Consider the following 26207-nt stretch of genomic DNA (forward strand, 5'->3'; position numbering starts at 1 on the left):
GACAGAGATGCTGTTCAGAGCCTTTCTCAGGCCCTCAGGTGAATCACAGCACAGACCCTCAGATTTTGGAGTAAAGCCCTGCCATCTCTGTGGATAACTATTCTCCTTTTGAGAATCAGCTTTTGCTTACTACTGAGCCTTAACAGAGACTGAACACTTAACCATGTGTCACTAAGTTACCACATGACCTGAGATACCCATAATAAACTAGGTGCTCTCTGACCTGCCAAGCCATCAAGTAGAATATGCATGGCAGTACTCCATTTTCAAATAGAAGTGGAATATACAAGATTGGGCTTGAGTAGTTCCTGAAGGTACAAGTAAGTTACAGAAGAAAGTGGCCTAAATGTCCCCCACTCGTGTTATATTACCTTCTCCTCCCAGCTCACACCTATGACTTCATGGGGAGTTCCCTATCACTTGAGTCTGGAAGTGAAAACTTGGACCTGATTTGCAGATGTTTCTGCTGGATATGAAGGCACCACTTGAAAGTGGACAGCTGCACCACTACAACCTCTTTCTGGGAAAATCTTGGAGAACAGGGATGAAAGTAAAACCTTCCGGTGGACAGATTTTCAAGTAGTGCATCTGGTTGTTCATTTTGCTTGGAAAGAAAAATGGCCAGAAGTATAAGTGTCTACTGATTCATGGGCTGTAGCCAATGGTTTGGCTGGATGGTCAGGGGTATAGAAGGAACATGAATGGGGAAAAAAAAACAGGATTTGGGAAAGAGGTATGTGGATAAACCTCTCTGAATAGGCAAAAAGAAAGTGAAGGTCTTTGTATCACATGTGAAAACTCACCAAATAGTGACCTTAGCAAAGGAGGATTTTAATAATCAAGTCAATAGGATGGCCCATTCTGTGTTTACCAGTCAGCCCCTTTCCTCAGCTACTGCCATCATTGCCCAATGGGCTCATGAACAAAGTGGTCATGGTGGTAGGGATGGAGGTTATGCATGGGCTCAGCAACATGGACTTCCAATCACCAAGGCCAACCTTGCTATAGCCACTGCTGAGTGCCCAATCTGACAGTAGCAGAGACCCACACTCAGTCCCCAGTATGGCACCATTCCCCAATGTGATCAGCCTGCTACCTGATGGAACGTTGATAATACTGGACCACTTCCATCATGGAAGGGGCACCAATATGTTCTTATAGAATAGACACTTATTCTGAATATGGATCTGCCTTTCCTGATTTAGATGAATAGATTTGGAACTTTTTGAGCTGATGAAATTTAGACAAGACTTTGGACTTAGTTGAGGCTGTAATGGTTTAAGACTTTAATAGATGTTGAGGTGGGGATGAATGTGTTTTGCACATGGGACAGGTGAATTTTGGGGTACCAGAGTATGGACTGTAGTGGGTTGAATGGTGGCACCCCAAAATAGGTCCACACCCTACCACCTGACCCTACAAATTGCAGATGTAGTTAAGGATCTTGAGATGAGACCATCCTGGATTACCAGATGGGCCCTAATTCCAATGACAAGTGTCCTTATAACAGACAGGAGAGGAGAAAGTGATGCTGTAGTTCCAGGGCACCATTCAGGTCACCATCACGTTGGTCAAGAGGAGCAGCATGGTCTTCGTGGTGTTCATGGCAGGTGATGATAAGCAGTCTACACAGATAGCTGCAAGTTGGGAAGATGAGAAAGTGACAGAAGCATCCTCAAACAGTTCTGTTACTATTAAAATCAGTACCAAAAGATGCACCCACTAAAAGGTGAAACATCAGTTAAAATGGGAGCCAGTCATAAATTTCTGTCTCTGTTCCATCCACCTTATTTGAACCCAAAACACTTCTGAAAATTCTCAGTCCAGAAATGTATAGTTTTGTGAGACTTCACCTACCTGTCCTAATACAAAATCAGATAAACAAGAGAACGCTCAAGCATGCCATGCCACTCCCTCTCAGGAGCCTACACATGTTCAAATCAGACTTACCAAGGACCTACCTTACTGTCAGAGTACGAAGACTAACCAAAAAACTTGAAAGAAGGAAAGAAAAAGAAGAACAGAGAGAGATTAGTAAGTAAATTGAGAGGAGGAAACATGGAAATGTTGGAGTATGAAAGAAAGGAAGAAGAATTTAAAAAAGAATGTTAGAGGGAAAAAGAAAAGGCAGAAGATGGGGCAGCTTGAGAGCATATAAAACAGTAGATTCTGGGAAGATGGAGATATATCTTTCTCGATTCCTTCCACTAAGTATGACTAAAAATCTATATAATACTATATATCAAATAAAGATAAGAAAACTCTGGAAGTTGGAGAGAAAAAGGCAGACTAGCTACAGAACCTGAGGAACATCCTGGCAGTGACTTCCCTGAGTTTTCTTATATCGTGGACTAGGAGCTGGAGAAGCTGGCAACCCAGAAATGCTAATGGACACCTACAAAAACAGCCCCAAGAAAAGCCTGTTCTTTTTAGTCAAAGGACCAAGAAAGGGGTAACCTAAAAAGATGTAAAACTTTTAAATCATAATTGCCTTATTCCAGCCAAGTGTCATGGAAAAAACTGCAGGCCCAAACCCTAATTCTGTCAGCAAAGGCCAAATAAAGAATATACATTTTCACCCTTATTTAGCTCTAACAAGGCACTGCACCCCCACCACATGAGAACAGTATAAGAGATAAACAAACAAGTAAGGAGCTGAGACTCATCTTTACCAGGCAGTAATGAAGCCCCTCACCCAGTGAGGGGATCACAGAAGGAGCCTGGACTTCTAGCAGTAATAAGGCATTCCTTCCTCTCCCTGCTGGAACAGTATTAGACGAGGCCTATTGTAGAGTCAAGACTTTTACCACTGCCTAGTGATAATTAGGCCAACCCCACCTCCATGGTGCCAGTGAAGGCAATATGGGAAGGAGTAATCAGGCCCTACTACCGCCACTCAGCCAGGGAAGTATCAGTGGAGGCATAGTGGAAAGTCAGAATTCCACCTTCACACAGAAATAACAAGGAGCTCCCTACTCTGGGTGTCAAGGGAGGCCTAATGGGGAACCTGGACTTCTACCTACTTCCTAGAAGTCGGTTAAAACAAAAGATATAAACAAGAATCAGAATCTCATAACATAATACCCAAAATGCCCAAGTTTCAATTGTCACACAACTGAAACCAGAAAGACTTCAAACTCAATGAAAGAAGACAATCAATAGATACAAAAACTGAGATAACAGAAATATTACAATTCTTTGACAAAGATTTTAAAGCAGCCACCAATGAGCAATTACAAGTACATTTGAAACAAATGAAAAAAGAAGTAGAAAGTCTCATCAAAGAAATAGAAGACATAAAGAAGAACTAAATGGAAATTCTAGACTGGAAAAATACAATAGCCAAAACAAAAAACTCTAACGGATGGCCTCAAAAACAAAATGGAGGGGACAGAGGAAATAATCAGTGAACTGTAAGACAGAAGAATAGAAATGACCCAATCTGAACAATACAGAGAAATAGACTGAAAAAAAGAGCCCCAGGGACTTGTGGCTCTATAACAAAAGAACTATAATTCATGTTATGGGAGAATAGGAAGAAGGAGACAAGAAAGAGGGTGGGGCTTAAAAGCACACTAGAAATAATGGCTGAAAACTTCCCAAATCTGGCAAAAATAACATAGATCTACAGATTCAAGAAGTAGGATAAACACGATACGGGAAAAAATAAAGAAAAATCCACAGCAAGACACATCACTGTTAAACTTCTGAAAACTAAAGAGAAAGAAAAAATATCGAAAGCAGGGAGAGACACATGACACATTATCTTTATAGGAGGAAAACAATTCGAATGGCAGCAGATTTCACATCAGAAACCAAAGAGGCCAGAGAAAGTGACACACAGCTTTCAAATACTGAAAGAAAAGAACATGTCAACATAGAATCCTATATCCCGTGAAAATATCCTTCAGGAACAAAGGAGAAATGAAGACACTCTCAAAAGAAGGAAAATTTGTCACCAGCAGATCTAAAAGACCTAAAAAAAATGGCTAAAGGAATTTCTCTAATAAAAAAGACACAATAATAGAAGGAATCTTGAAATATCAGGAATGAAGCACATGGTAAACAAAAATATGAGTAAATGCAATAGACTTTATTTCTCCCCTTGAGTTTTCTAAGTTTAACAGTTGAATAAAAATTATAACTGTCTAATGTAGTTCTAAATGTATACAAAGGAAATACTTAAGACAATTATATCATAAACAGGGAGAGTAAAGGGATTAAAGGCAGACAAGGTATCTACATTTCACTTAAGCTGGCAAAATGATGACAGCAGTAGACTGTGATAAGTTATGGAAGGCAGGGAAAAACAAAACAGAGAAATGAAACAGAGAACAAAAATCAAATACTAAAATGGCAAACTTAAGCCCTAACTTACCAATAATTACATTAAATATAAATGGTCTAGGTGGCATGTTAATGTGAGAATAATTAACAGTACTGAATTGTGTGTGAATGTAGTGGAAAGGGGAAGTTTAGAATCATGTATGCCACCAAAAGGAAAGTTAGAGGTTAAAACATGGGAATATATAACACAGTGAATCTTTTAATGGACAAAGACTGTGATTAAATGTACAAATATAAAAAAGTTCTTCCATGAACTAGAACAAATGTATTGTCCCGGCCGGCGGGACGTTCAATGGAAGGCTCCAAATCCTGCGAGGGAGGAATGGTATGGGACAAGACACATGAGGAATGACAGCAAGACAAAGATTCTGATCAAGCTGCAAATCTTTATTGAAGGGGCAGAGCATATATACTCTAGGAGAGAGGGGGAGTGGCTAGCAAGGGCGGGTGGCGGTCTAGGATTGGTGGCTGCTGTTGCTAGGGCGGATGGCAGATGTAAGGCTAGCACAGGATTGGTAGCTACTGTTGCTGGGGTGGAAGGCAGATTGTAAAGCTAGCACTCTAGGCGCGAATCTTAGGCGCAAACGGCTATCACTTCCGTAAAGAAGGCTGAGGGCAACTTAAGCCGTTATTGCATCAGCCCCAGCGGCCATGTTGCATATCTCCGGCATCGCTGAGGGTGGATTTTATACATGCTACCTTAATCGTTCCCAACAATGTATGACACTATTACATGGAGTTAATAACAGAGGGGTATATGGGAGAAAATGTACCTATTGCAAACTATGGACTATAGTTAACAGTAATATCTTAATATTCTTTCATCAACAGTAACAAATGTACCACACCAACACTAAGGGTCAATAACAGAGGGAGGATAAAGGGGATGGGAGGATTTGGATTTCTTCTTTTTTTTATTTTCTTCCTGGAGTAATGAAAATGTTCTAAAATTGATCTTGGTAATGTATGCACAATTATATGATGATACAGTAAGCCACTGATTGTATACTTTGGATGGTTTGTATGGTGTGTGAATATATCTCGATAAAATTGCATTAAAGAAAAAATTAAAAATTTAAAAAGAAGTAAAAGAAATGAAAAATATATAAATGGTCTAAACATACCAATTAAAAGACAGATTGGTAGAATGGATTAGAAACCTGATCCAACTGTATGCTGCCTAAAAGAAATTCATTTCTAATATAACAATATAGACATGTTGTATGTAAAAATATTGAAAAAGATAAATCATGCAAACATTAATCAAAGGAAAGCAGAAGTGGCTATATTAATATCAAATAAAGCAGACTCAAGCAAAAAAATTATCAGAAGCAGAGGGGGACATTATATAATGATCAAAAGATCAATCACCAAGAAGACAAAGACAATCCTAGATGTGTATGCACCAAACAACAGAAGCCAAAACTGATAAAACTGAAAGGAGAACTGGACAAATTATAGCTGGCAATTTCAACACCTCTCTCAACAAAACAGAAAATCAGCAAGAATAGTGAAGAACTCAACAACATCATGAATGACCCAAAATAATGTAATCAAAATTTGTAGAACACTCCACCCAATTAACAGCAGAATACACATTATTCTCAAGTACCCACAGAACATACACCAAGACAGACCATATCTTGGGATATGAAACAAATCTTAATAAATTTAGAAAAACAAATCATACAGTGTATTCTCCAATCACACAGGAATCAAACTAGATATCCATAACAGAAAGATAAAACAAAAATCTCCAAACACTTGGAAACTAAACAGCACACTTCTAAATAATTCATGGTTCAAGAGAAAATCTCAAGGGAAATAAAAAAAAGATACACTGAACTGAATAAAAATGAAAACACAACATATCAAAATCTGTGGGACACAACTAAAGAATTGCTGAGAGGGAAATTTATAGCACCAAGTGCAAATATTTGAAAAGAGACTGAAAAGTCTCAAATCAAAAATCTAAGCTCCCACTTCAAAGACTCAGAAAAGAGAGGAGCAAAATAAACATAGGGCAAATACAAGGAAGTAATAAATATAAGAGCAGAAATTAATCAAGTTGAAAAGGCAAAAACAATAGAGAACAATCACTGACACAAAGAGTGAGTTCTTTGAAAAATATTAATAAAATCAAACCTCTAGCGAGGAAAAAAAAGAGAAGACACAAATTACCAATAACAGGAATGTAACAGAGGCTATTGCTACAGACCCTGCAGACATCTTAAGGATAATAAAGGGAACACTACAAACAACTCTACACATATAAATTTGATGGCTAAGATGAAATAGACCAATTCCTCAAAAACAAAAACTACAACAACTCACCTAACATGAAATAGATAATTTTAATAGCCCTATAACTACTAAGGAAATTGAATCCATAATTTAAAACTCCCCAATAAAGAAATCTCCAGGCCCAGATAGTTTAACAAGAAAACTTTACCAAATTTTAAAGAAGAATTACATAATCTCTTCCAAAAAATAGAACAGGAGGGAATTCCTCCCAACTCATTCTGTGAGACCAGTATTTTCCTGTGGTATGCTGAAAAATGGCACCTCAAAAAATATCCACATCCTGGAGGTGGCCTAAGGGTACAACGACTAATGAACAGAATGGTGAATGGTGGTGTATGCATACAATAGAATACTGAGCAACAGCAAATAGGTGTCAAGCTGTGAGACACGCAACAAGGTGAATGGATCTTGTGAACAGCATTCTGAGTGAAGTACACCAGAAATGAAAAGACAAACATTATAATGCCTCACTAATATGGACTAACTACAATGTGTAAACTCTGAGAATTCAACCTTAGAGCACAGCTTATCAGGGGAATGCTTTATTGTAATGGTCCCTAGACTGTAAGCTCTTACTTACAGCAGTCACATCTATCCCTGAGTTGTAATGGCTATCTCCAAATTTTGAGATGCTGAGCTCCTTGTGTATAACCTGGTCAGTCTCTGGAACTTTGGGTATCTGCGTGACACCTGAGACTCAGAGCTAGAGCTCGGCAGATATGAATGTCAGTATTATCACATACAGCAACTATTTAAAAAGCTGAAAAAGAGTCCAGACTTCAATTAGAGACATGAATGAAGATGATCTGGTTAGGACTAAGGCAAATCAGGCCAAAGGATAAAGGGCGATAGTGACTGTGTTTTAAAACTTCAACTTCTGTGTGAGACCAAGGGAAGAGATGGTTACTTGGTGCAGGATATATATTTTCTGCAGCACACTAAATAATTTAACTTGTATGGTCAGTTTATTCAAACACTATAATTACATGGCACTTTGAATAGGAAGTGAGATCTGATAGGTTTGTAAAAGTTAATGTGAAATATCGATACATCCCAAAGTAATTTGGGCAGAGAATAAAAATATATTTGCAGGGCCCCCCTGAGGAACTGGGGGAAAATGCAGAAATGCTGGACATCCCCACTTCAGTCATTACTAATATTCTCACAAACATGAAGGACTAACAATTTAATAGGCCAAGCCCTCAATCTTTGGGCTTGCCCTTATGAAGCTTGCTACTGCAAAAGAAAGGCTAAACCTACTTATAATTGTGCCTAAGAGTCTCCCCCAGAGAACCTCTTTGTTGCTCAGATGTGGCCTCTCTCTCTAAGTTCACTCGGCAGGTGAACTCACTGCCCTCCCCCTGTGTGGGACATGACTCCCAGGGGTGTGAATCTCCCTGGCAATGCAGGACATGACTCCCAGGGATGAGCCTGGACCCAGCATCGTGGGATTGAGAAAATCTCCTTGACCAAAAGGGGGAAGTGAAATGAAACAAAATAACATTTCAGTGGCTGGGAGATTTCAAATGGAGTCAAGAGGTCACTCTGGTGGACATTCTTATGCACTATATAAATAACACCTCTTAGGTTTTAATATATTGCAATAGCTAGAAGTAAATACCTGAAACTACCAAACTCCAACCCAGTAGCCTTGACTCTTGAAGACAACTGAAAAACAATGTAGATTACAAGGGGTGACAGTATGACTGAGAAAACCTTGTGGATCACACTCCCTTTATCCAGTGTATGGATGGATGAGTAGAAAAATGGGGACAAAAACTAAATGAAAAACAGGGTGGGATGGGAGGATGATTTGGGTGTTCTTTTATATTTTTATCTTTTATTCTTATTCTGATTCTGTCTGGTGTATGGAAAATGTTTAAAAATTGATTGAGGTGATGAGTGCACATCTATATGATGGTATTGTGAACAGCTGATTGTACACCATGAATGACTGTATGGTATGTGAATATATCTCAATAAAACTCAATAAAAAATGTAAAAAAAAAAATCCACACCCTAATGCCTGGACCCTATGAATGTCACCTTATAAGGCAATAAAAGGTCTTTGCAGACATGATTAAATTAAGGATCTTGAGATGAAACTATCCCAGATTATCCATATGGGCCCTAAGAATAATCACATGTATCCTTAAAAAAGGGAGCCAAAGGGAGATGTGACACAGAGAAGGCAATGTGAAGGCAAGGCAGAGAGTGATTTGAGGATGCTGGCCTTAAAGATTGGAGTGATGTGGCCACAAGCCAAGAAATGCTGGCAGCCACCAGAAACTGGAAAAGGCAAGGAACAGAGGCGGGGCAAGATGGCAGACTGGTGAGCTGTAAGTTTTAGTTACTCCTCCAGGAAAGTAGGTAAAAAGCCAGGAACTGCGTGGACTGGACACCACAGAGCAATCTGTCTTTGGGCATACTTCATACAATGCTCATGAAAACGTGGAACTGCTGAGATCAGCGAAATCTGTAAGTTTTTGCGGCCAGGGGACCCGCGCCCCTCCCTGCCAGGCTTAGTCCCGGGGGAGGAGGGGCTGTCAGCTCCGGGAAGGAGAAGGGAGAACTGCAGTGGCTGCTCTTATCGGAAACTCATTCTACTGATTCAAACTCCAACCATAGATAGACTGAGACCAGACACCAGAGACTCTGAGAGCAGCCAGCCCAGCAGAGAGGAGACAAGCATAGAAAAAAAACAACACGAAAAACTCCAAAATAAAAGCAGAGGATTTTTGGAGTTCTGGTGAACACAGAAAGGGGAAGGGTGGAGCTCAGGCCTTGAGGCGCATATGCAAATCCCGAAGCAAAGCTGATCTCTCTGCCCTGTGGACCTTTCCTTAATGGCCCTGGTTGCTTTGTCTATTAGCATTTCAATAACCCATTAGATCTCTGAGGAGGGCCATTTTTTTTTTTTGTTTGTTTGTTTTTTGTTTTTTGTTTTTTGTTTTTTGTTTTTTTTTAAATCCTTTTTTCCTTTTCTAAAACAATTACTCTAAGAAGCCCAATACAGAAAGCTTCAAAGAATTGCAATTTGGGCACGTCAAGTCAAGAGAAGAACTAAGAGAGCTCTGAGACAAAAGGCAATAATCCAGTGGCTGAGAAAATTCACTAAACAACACAACTTCCCAACAAAAGGGGGGTGTCCGCTCACAGCTACCATCCTGGTGGACAGGAAACACTCCTGCCCATCGCCAGCCCCATAGCCCAGAGCTGCCCCAGACAACCCAGTGTGACGGAAGTGCTTCAAATAACAGGCACACACCACAAAACTGGGCGTGGACATTAGCCTTCCCTGCAACTCAGCTGAATGTCCCAGAACTGGGAAGGTGGAGCAGTGTGAATTAACAAAGCCCCATTCAGCCATCATTTGAGCAGACTGGGAGCCTCCCTACACAGCCCAGCAGCCCAGAACTGCCCTGGGGGGACGGCACTCACCTGTGACATAGCACAGTCATCCCTCAACAGAGGACCCGGGGTGCACAGCCTGGAAGAGGGGCCCACTTGCAAGTCTCAGGAGCCATACGCCAATACCAAAGACTTGTGGGTCAGTGGCAGAGACAAACTGTGGCAGGTCTGAACTGAAGGATTAGACTATTGCAGCAGCTTTAAAACTCTAGGATCATCAGGGAGATTTGATTGTTAGGGCCACACCCCCTCCCCGACTGCCCAGAAACACGCCCCACACACAAGGCAGGCAACACCAACTACACACGCAAGCTTGGTACACCAATTGGGCCCCACAAGACTCACTCCCCCACTCACCAAAAAGGCTAAGCAGGGGAGAACTGGCTTGTGGAGAACAGGTGGCTCGTGGACGCCACCTGCTGGTTAGTTAGAGAAAGTGTACTCCACGAAGCTGTAGATCTGATAAATTAGAGATAAGGACTTCAATAGGTCTACAAACCCTAAAAGAACCCTATCAAGTTCAGCAAATGCCACGAGGCCAAAAACAACAGAAAATTATAAAGCATATGAAAAAACCAGACGATATGGATAACCCAAGCCCAAGCACCCAAATCAAAAGACCAGAAGAGACACAGCACCTAGAGCAGCTACTCAAAGAACTAAAGATGAACAATGAGACCATAGTACGGGATATGAAGGAAATCAAGAAGACCCTAGGAGAGCATAAAGAAGACATTTCAAGACTAAATAAAAAAATGGATGATCTTATGGAAATTAAAGAAACTGCTGACCAAATTAAAAAGATTCTGGACACTCATAGTACAAGACTAGAGGAAGTTGAACAACGAATCAGTGACCTGGAAGATGACAGAATGGAAAATGAAAGCATAAAAGAAAGAATGGGGAAAAAAATTGAAAAACTCGAAATGGACCTCAGGGATATGATAGATAATATGAAACGTCCGAATATAAGACTCATTGGTGTCCCAGAAGGGGAAGAAAAGGGTAAAGGTCTAGGAAGAGTATTCAAAGAAATTGTTGGGGAAAACTTCCCAAATCTTCTAAACAACATAAATACACAAATCATAAATGCTCAGCGAACTCCAAATAGAATAAATCCAAAAAAAACCCACTCCGAGACATATACTGATCACACTGTCAAACATAGAAGAGAAGGAGCAAGTTCTGAAAGCAGCAAAAGAAAAGCAATTCACCACATACAAAGGAAACAGCATAAGACTAAGTAGTGACTACTCAGCAGCCACCATGGCGGCAAAAAGGCAGTGGCACGATATATTTAAAATTCTGAGAGAGAGGAATTTCCAGCCAAGAATACTTTATCCAGCAAAGCTCTCCTTCAAATTTGAGGGAGAGCTTAAATTTTTCACAGACAAAGAAATGCTGAGAGAATTTGCTAACAAGAGACCTGCCCTACTGGAGATACTAAAGGGAGCCCTACAGACAGAGAAACAAAGACAGGACAGAGAGACTTGGAGAAAGGTTCAGTACTAAAGAGATTCGGTATGGGTACAATAAAGGATATTAATAGACAGAGGGAAAAATATGGCAAACATAAACCAAAGGATAAGATGGCCGATTCAAGAAATGCCTTCACGGTTTTAACGTTGAATGTAAATGGATTAAACTCCCCAATTAAAAGATATAGATTCGCAGAATGGATCAAAAAAAATGAACCATCAATATATTGCATACAAGAGACTCATCTTAGACACAGGGACACAAAGAAACTGAAAGTGAAAGGATGGAAAACAATATTTCATGCAAGCTACAGCCAAAAGAAAGCAGGTGTAGCAATATTAATCTCAGATAAAATAGACTTCAAATGCAGGGATGTTTTGAGAGACAAAGAAGGCCACTACATACTAATAAAAGGGGCAATTCAGCAAGAAGAAATAACAATCGTAAATGTCTATGCACCCAATCAAGGTGCCACAAAATACATGAGAGAAACACTGGCAAAACTAAAGGAAGCAATTGATGTTTCCACAATAATTGTGGGAGACTTCAACACATCACTCTCTCCTATAGATACATCAACCAGACAGAAGACCAATAAGGAAATTGAAAACCTAAACAATCTGATAAATGAATTAGATTTAACAGACATCTACAGGACATTACATCCCAAATCACCAGGATACACATACTTTTCTAGTGCTCACGGAACTTTCTCCAGAATAGATCATATGCTGGGACATAAAACAAGCCTCAATAAATTTAAAAAGATTGAAATTATTCAAAGCACATTCTCTGACCACAATGGAATACAATTAGAAGTCAATAACCATCAGAGACTTAGAAAATTCACAAATACCTGGACATTAAACAACACACTCCTAAACAATCAGTGGGTTAACGAAGAAATAGCAAGAGAAATTGCTAAATATATAGAGACGAATGAAAATGAGAACACAACATACCAAAACCTATGGGATGCAGCAAAAGCAGTGCTAAGGGGGAAATTTATAGCACTAAACGCATATATTAAAAAGGAAGAAAGAGCCAAAATCAAAGAACTAATGGATCAACTGAAGAAGCTAGAAAATGAACAGCAAACCAATCCTAAACCAAGTACAAGAAAAGAAATAACAAGGATTAAAGCAGAAATAAATGACATAGAGAACAAAAAAACAATAGAGAGGATAAATATCACCAAAAGTTGGTTCTTTGAGAAGATCAACAAGATTGACAAGCCCCTAGCTAGACTGACAAAATAAAAAAGAGAGAAGACCCATATAAACAAATAATGAATGAAAAAGGTGACATAACTGCAGATCCTGAAGAAATTAAAAAAATTATAAGAGGATATTATGAACAACTGTATGGCAACAAACTGGATAATGTAGAAGAAATGGACAATTTCCTGGAAACATATGAACAACCTAGACTGACCAGAGAAGAAATAGAAGACCTCAACCAACCCATCACAAGCAAAGAGATCAATCAGTCATCAAAAATCTTCCCACAAATAAATGCCCAGGACCAGATGGCTTCACAGGGGAATTCTACCAACTTTCCAGAAAGAACTGACACCAATCTTACTCAAACTCTTTCAAAACATTGAAGAAAATGGAACACTACCTAACTCATTTTATGAAGCTAACATCAATCTAATACCAAAACCAGGCAAAGATGCTACAAAAAAGGAAAACTACCGGCCAATCTCCCTAATGAATATAGATGCAAAAATCCTCAACAAAATACTTGCAAATCGAATCCAAAGACACATTAAAAAAATCATACACCATGACCAAGTGGGGTTCATTCCAGGCATGCAAGGATGGTTCAACATAAGAAAAACAATCAATGTATTACAACACATTAAAAACTCGAAAGGGAAAAATCAATTGATCATCTCAATAGATGCTGAAAAAGCATTTGACAAAATCCAACATCCCTTTTTGATAAAAACACTTCAAAAGGTAGGAATTGAAGGAAACTTCCTCAACATGATAAAGAGCATATATGAAAAACCCACAGCCAGCGTAGTACTCAATGGTGAGAGACTGAAAGCCTTCCCTCTAAGATCAGGAACAAGACAAGGATGCCCGCTGTCACCACTGTTATTCAACATTGTGCTGGAAGTGCTAGCCAGGGCAATCCGGCAAGACAAAGAAATAAAAGGCATCCAGATTGGAAAAGAAGAAGTAAAACTCTCATTGTTTGCAGATGATATGATCTTATATCTAGAAAACCCTGAGAAATCAACGATACACCTACTAGAGCTAATAAACAAATTTAGCAAAGTAGCGGGATACAAGATTAATGCACATAAGTCAGTAATGTTTCTATATGCTAGAAATGAACAAACTGAAGAGACACTCAAGAAAAAGATACCATTTTCAATAGCAACTAAAAAAATCAAGTACCTAGGAATAAACTTAACCAAAGATGTAAAAGACCTATACAAAGAAAACTACATAACTCTACTAAAAGAAATAGAAGGGGACCTTAAAAGATGGAAAAATATTCCATGTTCATGGATAGGAAGGCTAAATGTCATTAAGATGTCAATTCTACCCAAACACATCTACAGATTCAATGCAATCCCAATCAAAATTCCAACAACCTACTTTGCAGACTTGGAAAAGCTAGTTATCAAATTTATTTGGAAAGGGAAGATGCCTCGAATTGCTAAAGACACTCTAAAAAAGAAAAACGAAGTGGGAGGACTTACACTCCCTGACTTTGAAGCTTATTATAAAGCCACAGTTGCCAAAACAGCATGGTACTGGCACAAAGATAGACATATAGATCAATGGAATCGAATTGAGAATTCAGAGATAGACCCTCAGATCTATGGCCGACTGATCTTTGATAAGGCCCCCAAAGTCACCGAACTGAGCCATAATGGTCTTTTCAACAAATGGGGCTGGGAGAGTTGGATATCCATATCCAAAAGAATGAAAGAGGACCCCTACCTCACCCCCTACACAAAAATTAACTCAAAATGGACCAAAGATCTCAATATAAAAGAAAGTACCATAAAACTCCTAGAAGATAATGTAGGAAAACATCTTCAAGACCTTGTATTAGGAGGCCACTTCCTAGACTTTACACCCAAAGCACAAGCAACAAAAGAGAAAATAGATAAATGGGAACTCCTCAAGCTTAGAAGTTTCTGCACCTCAAAGGAATTTCTCAAAAAGGTAAAGAGGCAGCCAACTCAATGGGAAAAAATTTTTGGAAACCATGTATCTGACAAAAGACTGATATCTTGCATATACAAAGAAATCCTACAACTCAATGACAATAGCACAGACAGCCCAATTATAAAATGGGCAAAAGATATGAAAAGACAGTTCTCTGAAGAGGAAATACAAATGGCCAAGAAACACATGAAAAAATGTTCAGCTTCACTAGCTATTAGAGAGATGCAAATTAAGACCACAATGAGATACCATCTAACACCGGTTAGAATGGCTGCCATTAAACAAACAGGAAACTACAAATGCTGGAGGGGATGTGGAGAAATTGGAACTCTTATTCATTGTTGGTGGGACTGTATAATGGTTCAGCCACTCTGGAAGTCAGTCTGGCAGTTCCTTAGAAAACTAGATATAGAGCTACCATTCGATCCAGCGATTGCACTTCTCGGTATATACCCGGAAGATCGGAAAGCAGTGACACGAACAGATATCTGCACGCCAATGTTCATAGCAGCATTATTCACAATTGCCAAGAGATGGAAACAACCCAAATGTCCTTCAACAGATGAGTGGATAAATAAAATGTGGTATATACACACGATGGAATACTACGCGGCAGTAAGAAGGAACGATCTGGTGAAACATATGACAACATGGATGAACCTTGAAGACATAATGCTGAGCGAAATAAGCCAGGCACAAAAAGAGAAATATTATATGCTACCACTAATGTGAACTTTGAAAAATGTAAAACAAATGGTTTATAATGTAGAATGTAGGGGAACTAGCAGTAGAGAGCAATTAAGGAAGGGGGAACAATAATCCAAGAAGAACAGATAAGCTATTTAACGTACTGGGGATGCCCAGAAATGACTATGGTCTGTTAATTTCTGATGGATGTAGTAGGAACAAGTTCACTGAAATGTTGCTAAATTATGTAACTTTCTTGGGGTAAAGTAGGAACATGTTGGAAGTTAAGCAGTTATCTTAGGTTAGTTGTCTTTTTCTTACTCCCTTGCTATGGTCTCTTTGAAATGTTCTTTTATTGTATGTTTGTTTTCTTTTTAACTTTTTTTTCATACAGTTGATTTGAAAAAAGAAGGGAAAGTTAAAAAAAAAAAAGAGAAAAAAGACAAACAAGGAAAAAAAAAAAAAAAGATGTAGTGCCCCCTTGAGGAGCCTGTGGAGAATGCAGGGGTATTCGCCTACCCCACCTCCATGGTTGCTAACATGACCACAGACATAGGGGACTGGTGGTTTGATGGGTTGAGCCCTCTACCATAAGTTTTACCCTTGGGAAGACGGTTGCTGCAAAGGAGAGGCTAGGCCTCCCTGTATTTGTGCCTAAGAGTCTCCTCCTGAATGCCTCTTTGTTGCTCAGATGTGGCCCTCTCTCTCTGGCTAAGCCAACTTGAAAGGTGAAATCACTGCCCTCCCCCCTACGTGGGATCAGACACCCAGGGAAGTGAATCTCCCTGGCAACGTGGAATATGACTCCCGGGGAGGAATGTAGACCCGGCATCGTGGGATGGAGAACATCTTCTTGACCAAAAGGGGGATGTGAAAGGAAATGAAATAAGCTTCAGTGGCAGAGAGATTCCAAAACGAGCCGAGAGATCACTCTGGTGGGCACTCTTACGCACACTTTAGACAACCTTTTTTAGGTTCTAAAGAATTGGGGTAGCTGGTGGTGGATACCTGAAACTATTAAACTACAACCCAGAACCCATGAATCTCGAAGACAGTTGTATAAAAATGTAGCTTATGAGGGGTGACAGTGGGATTGGGAATGCCATAAGGACCAAACTCCACTTTGTCTAGTTTATGGATGGATGTGTAGAAAAGTAGGGGAAGCAAACAAACAGACAAAGGTACCTAGTGTTCTTTTTTACTTCAATTGCTCTTTTTCACTCTAATTATTATTCTTGTTATTTTTGTGTGTGTGCTAATGAAGGTGTCAGGGATTGATTTAGGTGATGAATGTACAACTATGTAATGGTACTGTAAACAACCGAAAGTACAATTTGTTTTGTATGACTGTGTGGTATGTGAATATATCTCAATAAAATGATGATTAAAAAAAATAATAATAAAAAAAAATAAAACACACACACACAAAAAAAATGTAGCTTATGAGGGGTGACAATGGGATTGGGAATGCCATAAGGACCAAACTCCACTTTGTCTAGTTTATGGATGGATATGTAGAAAAGTAGGGGAAGGAAACAAACAGACAAAGGTACCCAGTGTTCTTTTTTACTTCAATTGCTCTTTTTCACTCTAATTATTATTCTTGTTATTTTTGTGTGTGTGCTAATGAAGGTGTCAGGGATTGATTTAGGTGATGATTGTACAACTATGTAATGGTACTGTAAACAATCGAAAGTACAATTTGTTTTGTATGACTGCGTGGTATGTGAATATATCTCAATAAAATGATGATTAAAAAAAATGTAAAAAAAGTGGGCAGACAATCTCATGCATGCTTAGTATAATGATCTGAAGAAAACCTAGACCTATTGAGTTTTACAAATATTATAAACTATAATAAAATATATATGTATGTGTAAAAAAAAAAAAAGGCAAGGAACAGATTCTTCCCTAGACCTTCTGGAGGGAGCACAGCTCTGCCAAGGTCTTGATTTTGTCCCAGTGATACTGATTTCAGACTTCATCTCCAGAATTGGCAGAGAATCAAGTTACAGTTTTAAGCCACTGTGCCAGTATGAATGTATTGTGTCCCCCAAATGCCATTATCTTTGTGGTCTTGTGTGGGGCTGAAGTTTTTGGTGCTGGCTGGATTTGCTTGGAATGTGCCCCACCCAGCTGTAGGAGATGATGCTGATGAGATGTTCCCGTGGAGGTGTGGCCCCGCCCATTCAGGGTGGGCCTTGATCGGTGGAGCTATATAAATGAGCTGACTCAAAGAGAGGGAACTCACCGAGTGCAGCTGGGAGTGATGTTTTGAAGAGAAGCAAGCTTGCTAGAAAGGAACGTCCTGGGAGAAAGCCGTTTTGAGGCCGGAGCTTTGGAGCAGACGCCAGCTGCCTTTCCAGCTAACAGAGGTTTTCCGGACGCCACTGGCCGTCCTCCAGTGAAGGTACCCGATTGTTGAGGTGTTACCTTGGATGCTTTGTGGCCTTAAGACTGTAACTGTGTAGTGAAATAAACCCCCGTTTTATAAAAGCCTGTCCATCTCTGGTATTTTGCATTCTGCAGCATTAGCAAACTAGAACAGCCACCAAGTTTGTGGTAATTTGTTACAGCAGCCACTGGAAACTAATATATTCCCTGATACTTCAACCAGACAATACAGTACCAAAAAGAACAACAATAACAACCAAAACACTACAGACTAATATTCTTCATGAATATATACATGAAAAGTCTTAAGAAAATATTTCCAGATAGATTTCAGCAATATAGTAAAAGAATTATACACGGTGGCCAAGTGGGGTTTATTCCAGGAAAGCAAGGTTGGTTCAATATTTAAATATCAATCCATATAATCCACCATATTAACAAGATTAAGAAAAATCACGTGATCTTATCAATCTATGCAGAAAAAGCATCTGACAAAAATTCAACATGCATTCCTACAGAACACTCTCAAAATAGTAACAATAGAGGGAACTTCCTCAACCTGATAAAGGGCACCTAAAAAAAAAAAACTACACCTAACATTATACTAAATAGTGAAGGACTGAAGATCAAGAACAAGGCAAGGAATGCAACAAAAAGACCAACAACCCAATTTAAAAATGGACAAAGGACTTGAATAGACATTTATACAAATGGCCAAAGAGCACAAAAAAAGATACCCAACATCATTAGCCATTAGGGAAATGCAAATCAAACTACAGTGACATACCATTTCACACCCAATAGAATGGCTACTATTAAAGAAATGGAGGAAAAAAAAAATGCTAGTGAGGATGAGTAGAATAGGAACGCTCATATATTGTTGGTGGGAATATAAAACGGTACAGACACTGTGGAAAACAGTTAGGCAGTCCGTCAGAAAGTTAAGTTACCATAACTCAGCAATCTCACTTCTGCATGTATACCCAAAACAACTGAAAGCAGGGACTCTAACAGATATTTGCATATTGACCATCATACTGGTATTATTCACAATTGCCAAAAGGTGAAAGCAAACCAAATGTCCAGCAACAGCAGAATGGATAAACAAAATGTGGTCTACTCATATAATGGAATATTATTCAGCTGTAGAAAGGAATGTTCTGATATATGCACAACATGGATAAACCTGGAAGTTATCATGTTGAGTGAAGTAAGCTAGATCCAAAAGGAAAAATATTGTATGATTTCACTGATAGGAAAAAATTAGAATAAGCAAATTCATAGTCAGAAAGTAGAATACAGGTTACCAGGGGTGGGGGTGGGGAATGGGGAGTTAATGCTTAATTGGTACAGAGTTTCTATTTTGGGTGATGGAAAAGTTGTGGTAATAAATGACAGTGATGGTAACACAACACTGTGAATGTATTTAACTCCACTGAACTGTATACTTGCAGGTGGCTAAGATGATTAATTTTGGGTTGTATATATGTTACCAGAATAGAACTGTACAAGACAAAAAGTGAACCCTATTGTAAACTATGGACTAGTGTAAATAATAATATAGTAATAACATTTCATCAACTGTAACAAAGGTACCACATTAATGCAAAGTATTAATAGGGAAAATTGGCGGGGTGGGGGGGACTCTGTACTTTCTCATGGTTTTTCTGTAATCCTACAACTGCTCTAATAAAAATTTTTTTAAAGAACAAGGCAAAGTGTCCACATTCACAATTCTTATTTAACACAGTGCTGGAAGTTCCAGCCAGTGCAATAAAGCACAAATAAAAAAAATTTTTTAAAGGCAAGAAAAAGCATACAGAATAGAAAGAAAGCTTTTACTACATAGAGATGGCATGATTGTCTATGTAGAAAAATCTCAAAGAATCTCAAAAAACTCCTAGAACTAATAAGCAAGTTCAGTAAGGTCACAGGATACAAGGTAAACATGGAAAATGCAACTGTATTTCTATATTAGCAATAAAAACATGGACATCAAAATAAAAAAGATAGTACCATTTATAATTGCTTTAAAAATTAAATACTTAGGTGTAAATCTAACAAAACATGTACAAGGCTTATATGCTGAAAACTACAAAATATTGATGAAAGAAATTAAAGATCTAAGATAATGACAAGACATACCCTGTTCATGGATTGGAAGACTCAACATAGTAAAGATATCAATTCTTCCAAAATTGATTATACAAGGTTAATGCAATTCCCATTAAAATTCCAGCAAGATTTTTGGTAGATGTCAGACAACACTATTCTAAAGTTTACATGGAAAGGTAAAAGAACTAGAAATGGCTAAAACAATTTTTAAAAAAAGTATTGTGAGAGGAATCACCCTACCCAATTTCAAGACTTATTATATAGCTACAGTAATCAAGACTGTGCTCAGAGGGATAGACAATGGAACAGAAGAGAGAATCCAGAAATATACCTGCCCAACAAATATGCCCAACTGAGTTTTGATGAAGATTCAAAAGCAATTCAATGGAGGAAAGACCACTTTTTAGATAAAACCTTTTAGGAAAAAAACACTTAGAGGAGAACATCTTTGGGATCTAGGGCTATGGAAAGAGTTCTTAGACTTGATGCCAGAAGCACAATCCATTAAAGGAAAAACTGATAAATTGTACTTCACCAAAAGTAAAAAGTTTTGCTCTGTGAAAGACCCTCTTAGGATGAAAATACAAACTAGAGACTGGGAGAAAATATGTACAAACCACTTATCTGGCAATAGACTAGTACCCAGAATAAATAAAGAACTTTTAAAACTCAACAGTGAAAAAACAATCCAGTTAAAATATGGGCAAAGTATATGAAGAGACATTTCAATGAGCAGGATACACAGATGAGAAATAAGCACATGAAAAGACATTCAACATCATTAGCCATTAGGGAAATGCAATTTAAAACCACAATGAAATACCTCTCAAGATGGCTAAAATAAAAAATAGTGATAACAACAAATGTTGGTGAGGATACAGAGAAACTAATCATCCATCATATGCTGATGGGAACATAAAATGGCACACCCACTCGGGAAAAGAGTTAGCAGTTTCTTTTAAAACTAAAAATGCATTTAGCATACAATCCAGCAATTTCATTCATGTGCATTTATACCAGAGAAATGAAAACATATGTTCACACAAAAACCTGCATACAAACATTTTATAACTGTTTTATCCATAACAGCCCAAAACTGGAACAACCAAGATGTCCTTCAACTGATGCATGATGAATCTCCAGATAATTATACTGAGTTAAAAAAGCCAGTCACAAAAGGTTACATTCTACGTGATTCCATTTATACAACATTTTTGAAATGACAAAATAATAGAATTACAGACGGGATTAGTATTTGCTAGGGGTTGGATTAGTATTTGCTAGGGGTTGTGGAGGGAGCTGGGGAGGGAGGGAAGTGGGTGTGGCTATAAAAGGGCAACATTTTACCTTTGTGGTGATGGAAATATTATGTAGGATAATATCCTGGTTGTGATACTCTAACAAGGTTTTGCAAGATGTTACCATTGGGGGAAACTAGATAAAGAGTTGTAAAGGTATCAAAAAAACACTATAGCAACCGCAAAACAAAGACTGGAGTCACTCAGTCAATTCATTTCTGACAGGCGAGACTCCACAGATTGAGGGTCACCCTCTACAAGATTCCCCTTCAGGCAACACTTGCAAATTCGGGGGCACCCACACTTCTGACCAACTGGCTAGACCTTGGGATTTCCCACCACCCCATCGGGTTTGATAATCGCTAGGATGACTCACAGAATGCACTGAAAGCTCTATATTATAAGCAACTACTAAAGCGCTATACTAACAACTAATAGAGTAAAGAGATTCAAACAGAAGCTGAAAGAAGAGACACATAGGGTGAGATCTGGGAGGATCTTGCATTCAAGACCCTAGAGTGAGACTGCATCACCCTCCTGGCAACAAGATATATTTTCTCAGTCACGGAAGCTCTTCAAAGCTTTGAGTCCCAGAGTTAATATGGGGTCTCACTATGTAAGCATGATTGATAGAATCAATGACCACATGGTTGAACTCAATCTGTAGCTCCCCCTCCCCTCCCCTCCCAGTGGCCCAAAGCACCAACCCCTAATCACATGGCTGGTCTTTTTGGTGGAACCAGTACCCCCCACCCCACCCCTCAAGACTGCAGGTGTGGCTGACTCTTCAAATTAGCTTACTATCAGGCATGGTCCTAGGCCCACCAGGAATAACAAAAGATTCAAAGGTTGTGTCCCCAGGAGCTGAGAACAAAGACCAGCCAAGTTTTCATTATACCACAGATGATACACTGCATTTTAATTTACAATTATCTCAAAAAATAAAAAGGTAGGCTCCACCTCCTTACCTCAAATGATCCACCAGGTTCTCCAGAAATCAGGCCAGGGAATCTCTGGGGTGACTTCCTATTAACTGGTATGCTCACCCTGGGCCCCTGCCCACCTTCCATAGCTGCAGGGGTGTCTGTATGCAGGCAGGTGTTGGAATGAATGGAAGATCCTGCAGCCTCCAGTAAGGGGGTAAGGCTCAAGGGCTCCATAGAGACATCAAGAAATCCTAGAAGAGTAACCATGTCATCAGTGTCATTCCACATTTACCCCACAAAGTCCAGTAACCCCCATTCTCAGTATTAGGGTAGATTCTGGAAACAATTATGACATTTTGAAACAAATTAATGAGTCCAAACCCACTTGTTATTTGAGTGGCCCCATAAGTGGCCTCGTATATTACCCAGCCATCCCAACTCTTAATTCCAGGCTTAAGGAAGATCTGGGTTTAGGGGATGGGGGTGATTGGGCAAAGAATAAAAACGCAGCATCATGGGGATGGGCTGGGGTGGGGACGCACTTGTTCATGGGGACCTGATGAGTGACTGTGTAGGTAGGAAACCTGGAAACCTGAATGAAAAGAAATGGCTAGTCCCTTCTGCCCTCTTTTATAATTTGGCCATTTTAGGGTGAAAAATCCTTTTTAAATTCTTCTACATGGAAGTTTTTAGCCTCTTCTTCCAGTTAGAAGGTGGTTCAAATTAATAATGTTAATATTATTCATTAAATCAACAATTTGGGGGGAAAATCATGCTGCTGTTAACTTACACTGAAAAAGCATGTGACATAATTCAACAGCCATTACTAGTAAAAACTCAAACTAAAATTGGGGCAGAAGTACCCTGACATACCATGCTAAAAAATAAAATAATGAAGCTATTTCCATTAAAATACACAAGATAGCAATGTCCTCTATAACTCAACATGTTTTGAGGGCTCTAGCTCTCCCATAAAAGATGAAATAATCAGAAATATTGGGAAGAAATGAAAATGTAGGTTTCTTTGTCAATGATATGATTTTGTACATAGAAAACCTACCAGACTCTGCTACAGAGCTACTAGGATTAATAGGGCAATTTGATAAGAGGCTGGATACAAGATAAAATTATAAGAGCAGATAGCTTTTTGCTGTATTTTTTTATAATAGCACTGAGCAAATGGAAGCAGAAAAAAAGTTCATTAATAATGATAGCAAGAAATATATAAAAAAAAAGGATAATTTTTTTAAAAGGAGCTTAACTTATACAATTAAAAATGTTCAAAAAAACGGCAAATATGTCATACAGATATACCATATCCCTGGATAAGATTTGGTAAAAATGTAAATCCTCCAAAATATATTACATAAAAGAAATGGAAAGAATAAATCAATTATGAAAAAATCTAAAAGAAAAATTAAGTACATAGCTAAATGAAAAGAAGACAGTATATATAAAATTTTGTGGAATGCAGCTAAGGAGATTCTTAAAGGGAAATTTATCTTCTTAAATATTTTTTAACTCGGAATAAAGGCTAAACATTAATGAATTAACATTCAACTTAATAAGTTAGAAAAAGGATGGAATTTAACTTACAGAGGAAACAGCACAGGAAAGAGCGGAAATTAAGGAAATAGAAAACAAAGGTATACCAAAGAGGATCAGCAGGGCCAACGTCTGTTCTTCAGAAAGACTAATAAAATTAGTAGCCTTCTGGGGAGATTGATCAACGAAAAATCTAACCACACACTATTAAAACAAGACAAGACAACAGGGAATCTAAAAACCCATCCCTGATTCCCACAGAATTCCATTCACAAGATTTTATCTACTACCCCACCAACTGACCCCACGAACTGCCAATTTACCATTCCCAAAAGCCAATGAAGCCATCACTTACACCTCAAAACCACCTCAGCGACTCCCAAGCCATAAACCATCGTGCACTCGCTTTAGCGGTGCACGCCAACAGCACTTAAATGGCCTCTGAGGGCAATTTCCGTTTCCAGCCCTCACCCTTGGCACTGCTCTTTCTAGGGCTGTTGTTTTTGCACACGACCATGAGGCCTGCGAGGCTGTATTCTACCTACACTAAATAAAACGCAGTTACGGATCGGCGGAGACTCTCCGCATTCAGTATCCATGAGTAGCGTTGTCAGATGAGGAGCATGGCTGCACCGTAGTCGCTTCTCCATGAAGGCTGCCATCTTAGCGTTCATTCCATACACTTGGGCAGTTCCACAGAACGCGGGTATGGGTCCTCCCACCCAACCTGCAGTAGAAACCTTCTGAGCGCAAGTTTCCATATAACTGTGTTCTATGGTTCTGTACAATGTTTAGAGAAGCAGAGGGGGCCTTCCCATCCGTGGAAGTGTGTCCCGATCTTCAAGGCAGATACCACTGGGAAGAGGGAAAAGTCAGGATGTCACTGGAAATGTTGGGTGGTACAATCCCCCTCCTGGCCTATACCACTGGGTAGAGGGGAGTTAGGATGGTACAGTCCTCTCCACTAGAGGGGGAAGGATTCAGGTTGGTACAGTCTCCTCTTACTGTGCTAGAATTGGTAAGGAGCAAACTTGAATTTCCTTCAATCTCCATTACCCCCATTCCCCCACTAAAATGATTGTAGACAGGCATAATAATAGTAATAATAATAGCCTCTGATATGGCAACTAATATTTTTCAGCAAATTGTCAATGGAAAAATATTTAGAAAACTTTATAAGCATCCTTTCAATGAAAATACAGCTCCAACACACGTCCCTAACTCCTGCTGCCAACCAGGTTGCAGCCACTTAACCTCTCTTATACGGAAATTCAAGAGCTGCTACTGACTCATGGGAGAGAAGAAAGAATTCTGGATATTCTTTACCTCTGAACTTTTACAAATTTTTCAAAACCTAGTTTATTATACCCTCCTCCAGGAAGCCTTCCCTGACAAGAAGTAGGGGCCCTTTTTCCCTGATGGTGCTTCAGACATAGCAGGTGGGCCCAGGCTTAGCTCAGGTATGTATTGTTGGGTGCCCTAAGGACACTCAAATTCTTTTTCTGGACCTTAGCTCCACAATCTGGAGAGTTAGAGTGTTGACTCTCAGATTATGCCATTTTTTTGTCTTGCCTGTAGTATGTGTGAATTGAATGGAAAATAAATGGCATCTGTGAGAACACTGCTATAACACATGCACTTCTACAGAAATCTCCAAAACTTATTATTATTGTTGTGACATCTGGAGATCATCTCAAAGCCTGCACTATGCTAACCCACCATCAATGCCTCTCTGGGTTCATCTCAAACCCAGTGCTTTCTTAACTCTACCAATCCCAGATTTGAACTCATGTCCTCTGTTAATTATTCCACCGTCAATGTCCCTGTGTTTTGACCCTGAATTCAAGTTGCTGCTAAATATTCTACCATGTGTGCCTTTCTTTTATAGATTGAGAGATTGTTATCTGGTAATTTTCCACTGTCAATGCCTCCATGGTCTAGATCTCAACTACTGAGCCATGGTTAACTTTTCTACCATCAATGTTTTTGTTTTGTTTTGTTTTTTAGATTTCAAAGGGATTTTTTTCCCCATATATATCTCATTTGACCTTTTTTTTTAACTTAGAGAACCTGTGGGTTTACAGAACGATCATGCAAAAAATATAGGCTTCCCATATACCATCCTATTATTAACACTTTGCATTGGTGTGGTACATTTGTTACAATTGATGAAAGCATATTTTTATAATTATACTATTAACTATAATCCATCGGTTTAATTTATGGTTCACTATTTGTATAGTGCAGTTCCGTTGACTTTTTTTTAATTTGTATTCTTTTACCATATATATATAACCTAACATTTTCCCTTTTAACCATATTTCAGTGCTATCACTTATGCTCACAATGTTGTATTATTCAGCTGTTCTGATACATGTGACAACATGGATGAACCTTGAAGACATCATGTTGAGTGAAATAAGCCAGGCACAAAAGGAAAAATATTGTATGATCCCACTCATGAAATACCAATGTACCTTTGAATTAGACCTCCAAAACAGGCTTTC

At 38.9% G+C, this 26207-nt stretch overlaps 1 long non-coding RNA gene across 1 annotated transcript; it reads right to left on the bottom strand.

Annotated features, from left to right (window-relative positions):
• Positions 1-1079: 1079 nt before the first annotated feature.
• LOC119525925 lies at positions 1080-24296 on the bottom strand. Its single transcript, XR_005215039.1, has 3 exons — positions 24056-24296; positions 22293-22406; positions 1080-1637 (listed from the first exon to the last, which is right to left on the bottom strand). It is a non-coding gene; the product is annotated as an uncharacterized LOC119525925 (long non-coding RNA).
• Positions 24297-26207: the final 1911 nt, after the last annotated feature.

The sequence above is a fragment of the Choloepus didactylus genome (assembly GCF_015220235.1).
Source record: "Choloepus didactylus isolate mChoDid1 chromosome Y unlocalized genomic scaffold, mChoDid1.pri SUPER_Y_unloc1, whole genome shotgun sequence".
NCBI classification, from domain to species: domain Eukaryota; kingdom Metazoa; phylum Chordata; class Mammalia; order Pilosa; family Megalonychidae; genus Choloepus; species Choloepus didactylus.